The following is a 14,423-nucleotide window of genomic DNA, read 5'->3' on the forward strand; positions in this document are numbered from 1 at the left end:
TGTATTTACTGGAGGAACAAAGGCCAAAAAAGCCCTACCATGAATTTATTTACAATTCAAGTTGTACATGTGAATATGCGCTATTTCCTACAATCAGAGGTGATATTTAAAATATATCTAGTATGGTATGGAGCACTGACCAATCAGAGCAGACACCAGCTAAAGTGCTGGAGCGTGTTCTGGGAGGCTCTGGCTGTGTTTTCCCCGTGGGGATTATGAATGTATTTGGGACAGGCTGGGGCAGTGGAGAGGCAGTGGGTAGGGGTTCAGGGTAGAGCCGATTTAGCAGTGGATACGGAGTTGCGTCAAAATGTTGACAATTGGTATGGTCATGTATGCTGGCAGAGCGGCAATATGCCTTCACATTTGATAACTTTCACAGGAATTTCTGAAACATGCTTTGCTTGTTTCCTTTTTTTGTGACCCATCTTGCGTAGCTGTTATATTCCTGAGAGATTAAAACAGTCTGTAGTAAAACAATTTGAAATATTGGAGTCTTCTTTACATTGGAAGTCAGACTCTTTAAGTAGGGGATATTAAGTTATAATAAAGAAGATAAAATAATCAAATATGATCCTATTCAAGATATTTTCCTGAAAAGTCAGCTTGCAAGTTTTTTTGTTAGGTTTCCTGGGTCGTAAATGTTCTGTACCATTTCTCTCCTATATTTTAAGGAAAGGCAGTTTTAAACCTGGAACCTATTAAGCAAAGTATTTTTAAAATCTAAAGGAAAGTTTCCCCTCATCACAGACCTCAACCGAACTGCAAGCTGGAGCCAAGCCCAGTAGATCTCAGCAGAGCCACAGCTTCCAACAGACCGGTCTGCATAACCATGTTGTGTCACTGAGCCATCAGGTGTTTACTATCCAGGAAAAGACATTCATTTGTCATGTATTCTTTTATTCATCATTCATTCGATATATATTGAGCATCTATGTGCTAAGGATTGCTATAAAAATCCAGAGCTGGTTTTTCTTTTAAAAGATTAATTAGATAATTTTCTGTTCACACTAATCAGGGAAGGAAAGAAGATGCAAATAACTAACAGCACCCATTACATCTGCATTCTACTGTCGTAACAGGATATAAAAACAAACAGGAAAACCCAAATGGGTAATAAGCAACTGAAAAGATATTTGCCCATACCACTAATTACAAAAATGCAAATTAAGACACTAATTAGAAAGTCTGATAGCATTAAGTCATGGTGAGGATGTTGGGAAGTAAGAAACCTTCCATACAGCTTTAGGGAGAGTAAACTGGTGCAATCGTTCCGGAGAGCAACCTGAAAGTACTGGTAAATTAACCACATTTATACACTCTATATGATGTAGCAGTTATATCCCAGGTCTCTTGAACCTGTCGTCACTAAGAATACTTTTTACAGCACTGTTTTTGGTAATAAGAATGGAGGAAGCCTAGATGTCTATCAGGAAAGGAATGGGAAGTGAAATGAGAGACAGACATATAATTAAGTTATATGCAGCACTCAGAATTAATGTTCTATATTAATACATAGCTAGGTGAATCTTCAAATATCATGGCAAGTGGAAAAAAAAAGAAACAATATGAGATTTATAAGGGAATATCTTTTAAGGAGATCAAATGCTCACAACCAGAAAACAACACTACATTTATTTTTAAGGATACGCATGTGTCTAAATAAACAGAAATGACTGACTGGAAAGGCATATATTATATACACAAGGGTGGCAGAGAGATAAAGATGGTAGATGAATGGAAAAAATAGTAAAAGTTGGAAAGTAAAAAAAAAAAAGCATCGCACAGATGCTGATAATGTGCAATGAAATGGAGAATGTGATTAATTCCATTCTGTGAAACTGATAATCTAAAAATAATAACACACAGTAGAACAGAAAAAAGGAAATGGGGACACCATGGTGGCTCAGTCGGTTAAGTGTCTGCCTTCCGCTCAAGTCATGATCCCAGGGTCCTGGGATGGAGCCCCGCATTGGGGTCCCAGCTTAGCGGGGAGTCTGCTTCTCCCTCTCCCTCTGCCACTCCCCTTGCTCATGCTCTTTCTCCCAAATAAATAAATAAACTCCAAAAAGAAAAAGGAAATGATGTACCATATTCCTCATAATCGTCATCATTTTCCATGACAAATAGGGTGATTTTTTTTTCAAGTGGAATTTCCTTTGTAGTTATCTTGTTAATTGGTGTAAGTGAGTCTTAATATTGCACTAATAGATTTTAATGTGTTGTCACTAGGAATTATTTCAGTCGAAGCTATCATTTTATCTTTCTTTAATTGTCATTAATAACCTTGGAAGAGGATTATCTTTGGAGCTCTGTGCCTCTCAAAATTATTTGTCTTGCACTTACCCTGTGCTCTGTATCCTTACTGTCTTGTTTCCCTTAAACAAACACAAAAGAAACAGAAGGCAATTGAATATACGGCACAGTTTATTAGAGGAAATGGCTGAAATAATATTTTCTTAACTGTTGAATGTAAAGACTAAGAGGATATTATGCTCCCATGTAGAATATTTAACTATACTCAATGTGTTTTAATATCACCGATTACTCCTTAATTGATAGTGGAGTGAATGTTCATTATGGGGTAAAATGCCAAATTTGCACCTAAGGGAATCTAAAGAATGTCTTTGGCTGCTGATTAAAGTGCTTCAAAAAGTTCTTTTTATAAAAAAGCTGCGCTTGTTTTGGGGGATGAGGAAATATAGACATTACTATTTGAGAAAGAAAAAACTTATATACTCAGTGATGATTACAATTCAGCTGTCATCTGTTTCTTTCATCTTCTAACTAGTGAACAAGGTTAGGTTAGTTATTTCTCTGACTAGGTGGATTGAGAAGGAATAGATTCAGAAATATTACCTAATGAAACTGATTATTATTGTAAATTGGTTTGTAGTCACTCTGTAAAGTGTGATACTGCTGCTGCTTTCCTCTCTATTTTCATCATAATTGTGTTTATTTTTTCTGGTTATTTCATGGAAACTTTTATACATATTGTATTTTGAAATGATTTTACTTTGCAAAAATGACTATTTTGAAATCCAAAGACAGATGAACCAGCTTACCCTTTCAGACCTGATCATGTTGGACCTATAAGCTCCTGCTTATTTTGCTTAGCGTTTGCCTGCTGGTTGCTGATTGTTTTTACCTCCTCCTTATGATTTGTTTCCAAAGAAGTAGAGTTTGTGAGATTTGGTTCAACCCCCCATTTTGATCCATCCCTCTGGGTCAGGCTAAGTCGCGAACTCCCTAGTTCATTGCCACAATAAGCAGGGTAACTAAGAATGACTGCAGTACTTACTTTTACAAGTTCATTCAACTCACTGAATGTTAATTGCTAATTTAGTTCTGGGAGAGAGGCATTTCCTTTGTTCTCTTTTTGGAGAAATACTCTTCAGAGATCCACAGTTCTTTTATCTCTTAACGTAGAAAAGTAAAATGTGCTTTAATGAAACATCTGAAATTTCAAAGTCTCTATTTACAATAGAAGATGAGCAACGTTAGTTTTTATTCTGTTTGCCTTTTTTCCCCTAAGTTGTTTGAAATGAGTCCATATAAATACAGGCAATTCTTCAGCTAGATCAGGAACTACAGTTTCACCGGATAAAGAGAAATTACAAAACTCATTCATGTATACTGTATTTTTTAACTTTGGAGTTGCTATCAGCTAATCTTCATCAAAAGCTATTAGTTAAAAATAGTATTGTCCATATGAAGTCAAATTTTGAGGTTCTTATATCTCTGAACAGATTAAGGTAATGTTGAAATTAGATGGGCACTTCAACGTAAGTCTATAAAAATATCTCCAGAATCTATTAGTATAATCTGGATATTGAAATTATTACAGTAACATCAGGATCTTCAATTTCTGAGGGCTTTCCAATTCATAAAACACTTCCATACACGGCTTTTTAGAGGCAGGAACTATTTCATTGACTTGTGTCCCTTGAACCCAGAAATCGCCAGATATAGCTCAGTAAGTGTCTGAAGTAAATATTTATCTTTTGTTGTTCTCTTGGCCCCAAGTGCAAATTCCCTTTTTATACTTAGGGAACTCTTCACGATATGCCTCTTTGACAGAAGCCCTAAAGCCCATGTACTCTATATCCCATCTTCCTTTTCAGCTAGGGCACAGGAACATGATCTGGGCTCAACTAATTAGCTGCACCCACCCACCCAGTGTGGCAGATGGTGTCCAGTGCCAGAGGTGGGTGGCTGTGCAAGTGGTGGCATCCAACATTCACCAGTGGTGGGAGCAGCACCCTCATGGCCCTTGGTCCATGGTCTCAGTTGTGGTTGGTTGCCTAGTATTCTTTGTACTTTCCCTGTTTCAGAATGTGGTTCTCTAGCTTTTCTGGCAATTCTCTTAGTTACATAAAATCCTTTCAATAAATTACTTTTTTGCCTAAATTAGAGTTGGCTTCTTTTACTTGGTTAAATAACCCTGACCAATAAAATATAGAATCGAGTTACATATCTCTATAACCTTATAATTTTATGAATAGTGTTTACATATTAGGAAACAAAGATTACGAGATATTAATTAACTTGGCTGAAATCAAACATTTAGTAAGAACTAAGAGTCGGGATTCAAATATAATTGCTCTAAGTCTGGGGCTTTTTCTTCCCATCATAGTTTGCAAAGATCCATCGGCTACACGCTGAACAATACTTTTTCATTTTACTAAGCACACAGGAAGCTCACATTTGACAGCCTCTCTTGTCATTAGTCTGGGGCCAAGTGACTGGTTTATGGACAATGAGTGAACATGATGTTTGCTACTTCCAGTGCTAGCCACTAAAATGTCTCCCCAATCTTGTACATACTCTCTAAAGGGAAAACCTAAGGGATTTTTTTTTTCCCATATGTAAGGAAAAATCCATTTCTTCCCTTTGTGTATTTCTTTTTTATGAGTCTCCTTTATTGTTCACATAGAACCATTCACTTCTGACATTTTGGTCACCAAATGTGTAGAGTTCCCAAAACCAAGCAAATTCTCTGAGACACCAGCTAAGTGTCTTACCATTTAACTCAATTCTGACTCTACCCATGTGGAGACAGCATTAGATCCCACAGGCTAAGGGCTCACCCACCCTACCTACCCTTTCAGATACTGGTTGCAAGCCCAGGTTATTACTTGTGCTTCTGACGAACCCACTAGAGATAAGGGGTCCCAACACCCTTCTCCTCGGGTTTGATTAATTTGCTAGGGCGGTTCATAGAACCCAGAAAAAACCTTCCTTGTGTTTACCAGTTTATTAAAGGATATGATAAAGGGTATAAGCAGAGATATATAGGGTGCGGTGTGAGAATGTCATGTCTGAGCACAGGAGCTTCTATCCCCATGGATTGGGGTGTATCATTCCCCCATGTGGTTTTTGCCAGCCTGGAAGCTTTCTGAACCCCACACTATGAGAATTTTATGGAGGCTTCCTCACATTGGCATGACCAAGTAACTCAATTTCCAGCCCGTCTCCCCCTCTAAAGAAGAGGGCATGGGAGGGGATGAAACTGAAAATTCTAAGCTTCTAATCATGGCTTGTTCTTCCCCATGATCAACCACCATCTGGAAGCCATCTAGGAGTCCACCCAGAGTTGCCTCATTAGAACAAAAAAAACCTCCTAGTGTTCTTATCACTTAGGAATTTATGAGAGTTTTAGGAGCCTTGTGTCAGGGATGGGGTCAAAGACAAATATTAGAATAAGAGTTGCTCCTAGTATTCTTATCACTTAAGAAATTACAAGGGTTTTCGGAGCTCTTTGCCAGGAACTGGGGGCAGAGTCCAATATATGTATTTTCTGTTATCTCAAATTCTCTTTCTGTTCAAGTGGTTAAAAGTGTGATGGAAGAGCTTTACCAAGGAAGGAATCCAAAACTGAGTCATCACTTGGAGTAGAGTCACCTGAAAGAGCTACCTGGGCCACATTATGAACTGGAGACAAACTTCTGTTGTATTATGCTCCTCTGATATGAGGGTTTATTGCTAAAGCTGCTAGTGATCTTTACTCATTTTGACACAGTAATTGGTAACAGAAGTGAGGTACTACCATAACAAAAACCTAAAATATGTGGCATTAGCTCAGCTACTGGCTCTGGAGAGTGAAGAAATAGTTACTGGATAGTTCTGTTATGTGGTAGCAACATTTTCAGTAAATTTGTTACCTGCTTTTCCTTACAATGCAGACCATGTGCCAGCTGGGCTTGTAAACTCTATAGGAAGAGTTTGGAAAACCAAATGTTAGCAGTGTTTTTAGGACTATTTGCTCATTTGTCAAAGTATAGTTTAAAAAAAGAGATGATTCCAGGAGAAAATTGGCCAACTGAAAAGTAGAAATGATAAGAAAGAAAGAGAGAACAGAGTATGAGTATGAGTATGTCCTTAATTTGCTCAAGATAGATTCAAGGTAGCTGCCATTAAGTAAAAAGAAAGTCATAGGGTGAAGCCACAACACAAATCAGACTGCAGAATCATGTCTAGAAAAAGACTATTAGTGTGGCTACTGGCATATGGAATTGATTGGCCACAGATTGAAACTATTAAAATTTTGAAGAAATGTTTTTGCCAATGAAACTAAGAAAGTGCAATAAAAAACATTTGTGATGTTAGGATTTAAAACAATATGCAGATCCTCAACCCTGCAGGAGTAGACAGACTCTTCAATCTATACATCCTCTAAAAAGGGCTTACTGCCCAATACCCATGCCAGATGTAGTCAAGGAAAATATTGGACAAGGAAGAGCTTTCCAGAGGTTGAGAACATTGGATAATGGGAGTTCTCCCCAGAAAACATAATTGAGCCTAATCAAGATTTTCCCCTACCCCAGGGCAGTATCTGCCCAGTGGGATTTCAAAATTGGTTCAAACCAGTTGCTGCCGCGTTTCTTATTCTCCTAAATGGATGCGTTGATTGTGGTTATCTTGTTCCTACTCCACCATTGTAATTAGATATGTGTTTGGGTGAGGAGGACTTCCTTGTCTTTTTAGTTCATTGGTCTCCAGAGCCTGGGGCATCACATCTGGATCAGATGGGAAGGACTGCACGGCACTGTGGATTTTGAGTTGATGCAGTTAGTGATTAAAGGTTTTGAGTTAGTGATGGAAGTGACTGTTTCATGTGTGGGAGGATGAATAAAGGGATAATAAGTGGCCAGGAAGGAGGACTGGCTAGATGCTCACTAATCTTATTTCCTTCTTTTGGGCATATGGGAAGGCTACAGTTCAGAGTGTCTCCTGAAATCAGATCAGCTGGATTGCAGCCATATGAAGTGGTAAATAGAACATGGACAGAAGCCATTTGTGTCACTTCCCAGACCTGGCTTCTTAAATGTCCTTCACTATCTTTCATGTACTCTCCATTGTCCCGTGGCCGTAAGCAAAGAATCTGAGAGTGGAACTTCCCTGAATCCAAACACTACCGAGCAGGTCTCAGACACCAGCTGGGTGTCCTGCAACTCAACTTAATTCTGACACTGTCTACTCATAGATAGTATCACATTCCACAGGGTAAGAGCTCAGTCCCACAAGACTGCCTTTCACTTCAGATGCCAATCACAAGTCCACATCGTTACCTGTGCTTCTGACCGACTGGATATAAATCAGAGATTCCCATGATCCTCTCCTCAGGTTTGATTAATTTTCTGGAGCTGCTCACAGAACTCAGGAAACCAATTTAGTCACTAGATTAGTAGTTAATTACAAAGGGTAATAGCCAGAAGAAGAGATACATAGGGCATGGTCCTGAACAAAGTAGCTTCTGTCCCTGGGGAGTTTGGAGCCAGGCACAGTCGACAGGGAAGTGTACTGGTTCAGCAATTTGGAAGTTCTCTAAACTCTGTCCTTTTGGGTTTTAATAAGGGTTTCATTACTTAGCATGACTGATTAAATCCCTAGCCATTGGTGATTGGACTCAATCTTCAGCCCCTCTCCCCTCTGTGAAGGTCAGTAGGAGGGACTGAAGGGTCCAAACCTCTACTCACAGCATTGGTTCCCCTGAAAACCAGCCCCACCCTTATGGGACTTCAGGACTTTCCAGAAATCACTTCATTAACATAATAGAAGACATATTTATGGCTCTCATCGCTTAGGAAATTCCAAGAGTTTTAGGAGCTCTGTGCCTGGAAGAGGAAGAAGAGCAAATATGTACTTCTTATTATAAATCAGATCACAATGACCTAAACATGTAAAAATACTGTTAAAATCCAGTGATGGTTAATTGCTTGGATTTTTAAGCCAGATTGCCTGGGTTCAAAACCAGCTCTTTAATTTACTAGGTGAACGACATTTGAAGTAACATTTGTGTGCTCAATGGGGATAATATTAGAACCTTCCTCATAAAGTTACTTTGAAGTTTAAATGAATTAATATATCTAAATAACCTAGAATAATGCTTAGCACATAGTAAGCACTGTATGTATTAACTATGATTATAATAGAAGAATCTATGATGTTCTCTGGGAGCTAGGAGAAGGAAAAGTCTAATTTAGTCTGCAGGGTAGAGAAGAACCTCCAAAGAGCTGGGCTCTACAGACCAAGGGGGAGAGATGGGTACTAAATCATATTTGAGGAACTTTATGGACCGTATCAGTTTTTAAAGGGTAAAGTCTGGATGAATCCTTGTCTAGATGAATCCTTGAGCATGAACTCATCATTCAAAGGATGACTCCATTCCAAATGAGTTTTCTACCTGTTAGGGTCTCGTATAGTTACATCCGACTAGAAGAAGCTCTATTCTATCCAGTTTAATGCTTACTAGTTGGTCTATAAAGCCAGTTTTTTTTCATTCTGCCTTGTATTAGACTGCACTTACAGTAGTTACACAGTTTAAATCCCATTCAGAGCAAGCGAGATTGACTCATACTTCAGGAATTTTCTCTCCATGTTACTGATGTGGGAGAAGGCAGAAGCAAACGTAGATAAAATTAAATTTCCTTATAACCTGCAGCCCAATGACAAATACTTGAGGCAGGCAGAATATAACATTTCTCCAGGAAACTCCCAATTGTCTTAAGTTTAATGCTTTGCTAGTGGAAAAACAACCTTAGCTTGATAATAGCCAGGCCTCTAGGATCCTGTAAGTCTTCTTTACATATGAAAGTCCTTTTGGAAATTTTCCTTGCCCTTACTTCCCCCAACTCTGAGAGATATAATCAGTCACCCCTCCACTTATAATATAGCTCTTTCCATCTATGGGTCCTTTCCCTGTGCTTTCATAAACCCACCTTTTTGCACTGAAGATGTCTCAAGAATTCTTTCTTGGCCATTGGCTCAGAGCCCCACCACTTCAAACCACATCATTACTAGTTCTAAAACTTGCTCAACTTGATAATAGCTAGCGACTTCTCACCTGAGGGTTTCATGGTGTTTTCTTAGAAATGAGTCAATGACATTAGCTCCAATGGCAGGGGAAAAGATGTCTAAATCACAACAAACTTTGACTGTTTTACCTAAAAGAATAGAAAAGACCAAACAATGTCTAAGAAGTCTTTTCCAAGTAAGAATAAATGCTTTATTAAGGAGGGCACATATTGCATGGTGCACTGGGTGTTATACACAAATAATAAATCATGGAAATTTACAACAACAACAAAAAAGAAAAAAGCTTTTGCCAATCCACTGAAAAATGACTGCCTCTTCTCTATATAAATGAGATGTTTTGCTTTCTGAAAATGAAAATGTTAATTTTTCTTTTTTTTTTTAAGATTCTATTTATTTATTTGAGAGAGAGAAAGTGAGTGTGTGGGGGGGGGGGAGCAAAGAGAGAGGGACAAGCAGACTCCCTGCTGAGCAAGACACAGGGCTCTACATGGGGCTCTATCCCACCACTCTGAGATCATGACCTGAGTGAAACCAAGAGTCAGACGCTTAACCAACTGAGCCATCCAGGCACCCCAATAAACTATTAGTTTTTCAATTTCATTCCCAGGGAATTTCAAATTTTCAGGCTTTACTATGAATGAGTCCGTGCAGCATTTAGAAGACTAAAAACAAAGGGAGGAAAGCCAAAGAGGAATACCAGTTTTCAGCATCTGCCCCAGGGCTTTGCCACCAAAACATCACCCTGATTCTTTTTGAGGTGACTACACCCTCTCTTCTCTAAGCTTTGGAATCTCTTCTGTATATGTACAAGCATTTGTCTCTCTGACAAAGTGTCATCGTCAGGGAATTTCTAGATAGGGATCTCTGAGTTAAAATTCCAAACTATATGCATCCACCCATCCTTATAATTACTCTCTTGCGGCTTTTAAAAAATAACTACATACATCAACAGTTTCGCAACTGCTTCAGAGAGCGGTACGATTAGTATGCAAATTCCCAGAGCAATTATGTAGGTGACCACAGTTTTTAATGTGAACATTGTTAAAATGTTTGAATGCTGTCATGCTGGGACCAACAGACCAAATTTGAAAATTTTATCAACACGAAGCTGTTGACTCAGCACTTGAGAATTAGATTTGAGAGTGCTGTTGCCTGAGCTGCATGCTGCCTGCGTTGGGGTTTTCTCTCATACAGAACATCATGCAGTATTGTGGGGTAACAATAAGAAATTTTTCCCATAAGAACCACAACTTAAATTACAATCTGGTAGCAGTTTTGCTATGTCTTTATATGATAACTAGTCAACAACAAGTTTTTTCTCTATTAATTTCACTTTGGTCAAATATTTTTCAGAATGGAATGAGAATACAGGGCTTTCCTGCATATATGCAAATTCATTTGTTATGACACAACAAATAACATCACAGACTATAAGAATTGAGAAAAACCATAGATGTATTGATTTTACGAGTGATTTCACTATTTGGTCCAGGAGGTGAAATGCTGGTACGTCCTGGTTGTGTAGGGCCTGCACATTTCCTTAAGTTGTTCCTAGACTCTCTACCTCATTTCCTACTCTAATTAGCATTATTTAAATGAGCAGAGAGTTCACTGAACAGTACTTAATACTGTGAATAAACTGGGCTTGCTCTTTCCATTCCAAACCCTTTTTTTATCTGTTTGTTTGTCTGGACGGGTGGAGGATAGGACTTGGTACATCAGCTTACTTTAGTAAGAGTGGTGATTTTGCCTGAGCCTGAGTCTAAACAAAAGCTTACCCAGCTGGAACCAGATCATCCATCTGTATTGTTGATATAATATTTTTGCATTTGTTGATTTGTTATTAAGCCCTTTTATTGTGCTCGTGTCCTAAATTCTGTCTTTAAATACACTACAGCACTCAGGCTACAAAAATGGATTGTTTCATCACCAAGGTCTTCTTAGAAATAAAATAATTATCACTTATTTATCTATTGATTGATTGTAAGCATGTGAAAAAAATAAATTAAAATGAATTAAAATAGAAGAAAAAAATCATGTGTATATGAAATAATCATTTTTTTTTGAAAGAAAAAGAAACTGTGCTTGTTCTTAACCTATAAATTGTAAATAACTTCTCATTGCAGAAACTTCAGGCAATACTGATAATCGGAAGTGAAAAAAAATCTAAACTTCATGTACATTACTTTATTGTGTTTGTTTTTCTGTGTGTGTTTGTATGTGTAGTCAAGTGGTTTACTTTCGGGATTGGAATAGTGTTAAGAAATATAGTTTATATGCTTTCTATTCCATCTAAGGCTTAGTTATAAGAATTTCTTCATTCTTTAAATGGCCCTCCAGGTCATGATTTTTAGCAGTGGTATTATAGTCAAACAGATGGAAATTACATATTTATATAACCATTCACCCAAGTGACAGAAATTTAGGTTATTTTTTTATGTTATTACAAAATAATGCCCTAATGAACATTCATGTATATAAATATTTATGTTTCTCTCTGCTATTTTCAGGTTGAATTCCTATAAGTGGTATGGCTAAAAACAACTTATGTTTTTAAGATAGATTTTTTAATATATCATCAAATTACCTTCCAAAAAAGTTGTACCTGTTTATAAACTTACCCTCACTGTCTGCAATACTGAGTATTATCAGACTTTTTAATACCTGATGCTGATTGCTAAACAATAGTATATTCTTATTTTAATTTGCATTTTTTTCCTTAAGATTTTATTTATTTATTTGAGAGAGAACAAGCATGAAAGCACCAGGTGGGGGGAAGAGCAGAGGAAGAGGGAGAAGCAGACTCCCCGCTGAGCAGGGAACCTGATATGGGGCTCAATTCCAGGATCCTGAGATCATGACCTGAGCTGAAGGAGACACTTAAAGGACTGAGCCACCCGGGTTTCCCAAATTTGCATTTTTTAATTACAAATGAAACTAACATCTTTCTCTTCATCCTTTGTATATCTTCTATGAATTGCTAGTTACTTACTCATTTTTTTCTACCGAACATACTAATCTTTTATTTTGATTTTTAGGAGTCTTTTTTAATATAAAAGGCGTTAACACTTGGTCATATGCATTGCAAATATTCTCCTTCTTTGTAAGTTACTTTCTTATCTGGTTTACAGGTTTTTAGGAGTAGATTGTGATGCTAATAACCTTGTTATGGGGAGAAATTAAACAAAGACAGATGAGTGATCTGGGAGGAACTGATTGAGTTAGGGACACGAATGGTGGTTTTTGGATTGTATTAGAATTTGAATGATTGGCTTACTGTTTTGGGCAATGAAATTATTATTTTGGTACTTTAGCCTCTACTATTTTTAACTCTCAAAGCAACCCTTTAAACTGCTATCAACGTATTTAAGTCACAGATCTACTCAAGTGGAAAAAGCAGAATTTACAAGCCAGGTTTGTCCAATTCCAAAGTCTATTCTTATGATTATACCACATTACTTCTAAAGATTACATTTTATCCATGTGCTTCTTCAGCATGTTTTTAATGTATGCTATTCCATACAGTTGGTGTTCCATAAACTCACCATGACTGAGTTCATTTCTCAACTACATAGATGTGGGCACAAAGGACACAGAAAGGATAAGTATCTTCCCCAAGATTACCCAGCTAGTAAAACTAATCCAGGCAAAGGGGGGAAGGCTAAGAATAGTGAGATCTAGTCCATCAATCTTTTCATCTTGTGTTTCTTCCTTTGCTTTTTATGCCTAGAAAGTTCTCTGCCTAGAGGTAAGAGAAAACAATTATGTTTCCTTCTAATTATTTCTGGTGCTGGCTTGCATATTTATATTTAACTCAAGACTATCTGGAATATATTTTGGTGAGAGAAATAAATTAGAGGTTTTATCCTAAGGCGGAGGGGGCTTGATGAAATGATTCAAAGTTTTATCTGAAAGACTATATAGAAGGTAATTGCTGAGAAATATTTGAAGAAGAGAATTAGAACAGAGAACTAGTATTGCCAGAAAATTAAAATAATAATTATGCAATAATTAAAACAACACACACTGTTTTAAGAAAAAAATCAACTCTGTTCAGTGTAAAGGAACAATTAAAATAATGTGAAAATCTGTTTTTCTCAAAGAGCATATTAGTTTATTAATTTTGGATTTGATGATTTTTCAGATCTAAGGAATGTCAAAACAATTACTGAAAAAATACAATACTCCAAATAAAAATCCAAACAAGCCTGGTGCTTGTTTCTGCAGCATATATTAAAAAATTGGATCCATGCAGAGGTTAGCATGAGCCCTGCCAAGGATGACACACAAATTTGTGAAGCAGTCCCTACTTCTCAGTTATGCAAGGTGAATTTTACACCTCAATAAAGTTGAAAAAAAATATAAGCCTGAATTTTTTCATAACAAGACTTGCCCTTAATGAATTGTGACAGTGAAATAATCCTTTTGACATGGTGCGGTTGCTATGACTATAAACATAGGTGTCACGGCAGATGTTGGCTGCAGAGGCTACTGAGCTGATGAGGGAACAGTTTCAGGCTTTGTTTATGTGGGTGCGGTGCTCTGTGCACACCCCACACCCCTGCCTCCTTGCAACGCGCACCCGCGGCAGAGCGCTGTCTTCCCTCTTATCCTATCTTTCTACTCTCGAACTGCAGTTGGGTTGGGTCATCATGGACTGTGTCTTCTTTCTTGTTGTGCTGGGATTTGGATAAGCAGGAACCTCTCCCTGGAATTATGAGGATGTTCAAAAGGGTCTCCAGGTGGAAAGCATTTGGCCTTGACATGATGTAGAAAAGAAAGGAGAGCTTGGAAAGACAATAATCCTAGAATCAAGGAGTTTTAAAAATAGGAGGAAGGGTTTTCTTTCAATCTTCTATTATTCAACCAAAAATCTATAAATGTATATGTGGTTTTCAGGATGAGGAACTCAATAACAGAAATGGAAAACTAAAGGTTGGCTATGAACCCTGAGGTTGAGGGGACTTACATGCTAACCCTTTTCTTCCCCAGTGACATTTACGAAGTACGGGAAATGTATTTCCTTCTAAGAAAAGCAAGTATGGCAAGATCCCAGCTTTTCTATAGGAATCAGTCAATTCTATTTTTGTGCTCCTAATTGTCCT

At 37.6% G+C, this 14,423-nt stretch overlaps 1 non-coding gene across 1 annotated transcript; it reads left to right on the forward strand.

Moving 5' to 3' along the window:
- Positions 1 to 13,529: 13,529 nt before the first annotated feature.
- On the forward strand, positions 13,530 to 13,632 carry LOC123775916 (U6 spliceosomal RNA). The gene has a single exon (XR_006775201.1). It is a non-coding gene; the product is annotated as a U6 spliceosomal RNA (small nuclear RNA).
- The last annotated feature ends 791 nt before the right edge of the window (positions 13,633 to 14,423 follow it).

This window comes from Ursus americanus, chromosome 8 (assembly GCF_024610735.1).
Source record: "Ursus americanus isolate L20-20 chromosome 8, mUrsAme1.1.p, whole genome shotgun sequence".
Classification (NCBI taxonomy): Eukaryota; Metazoa; Chordata; class Mammalia; order Carnivora; family Ursidae; genus Ursus; species Ursus americanus.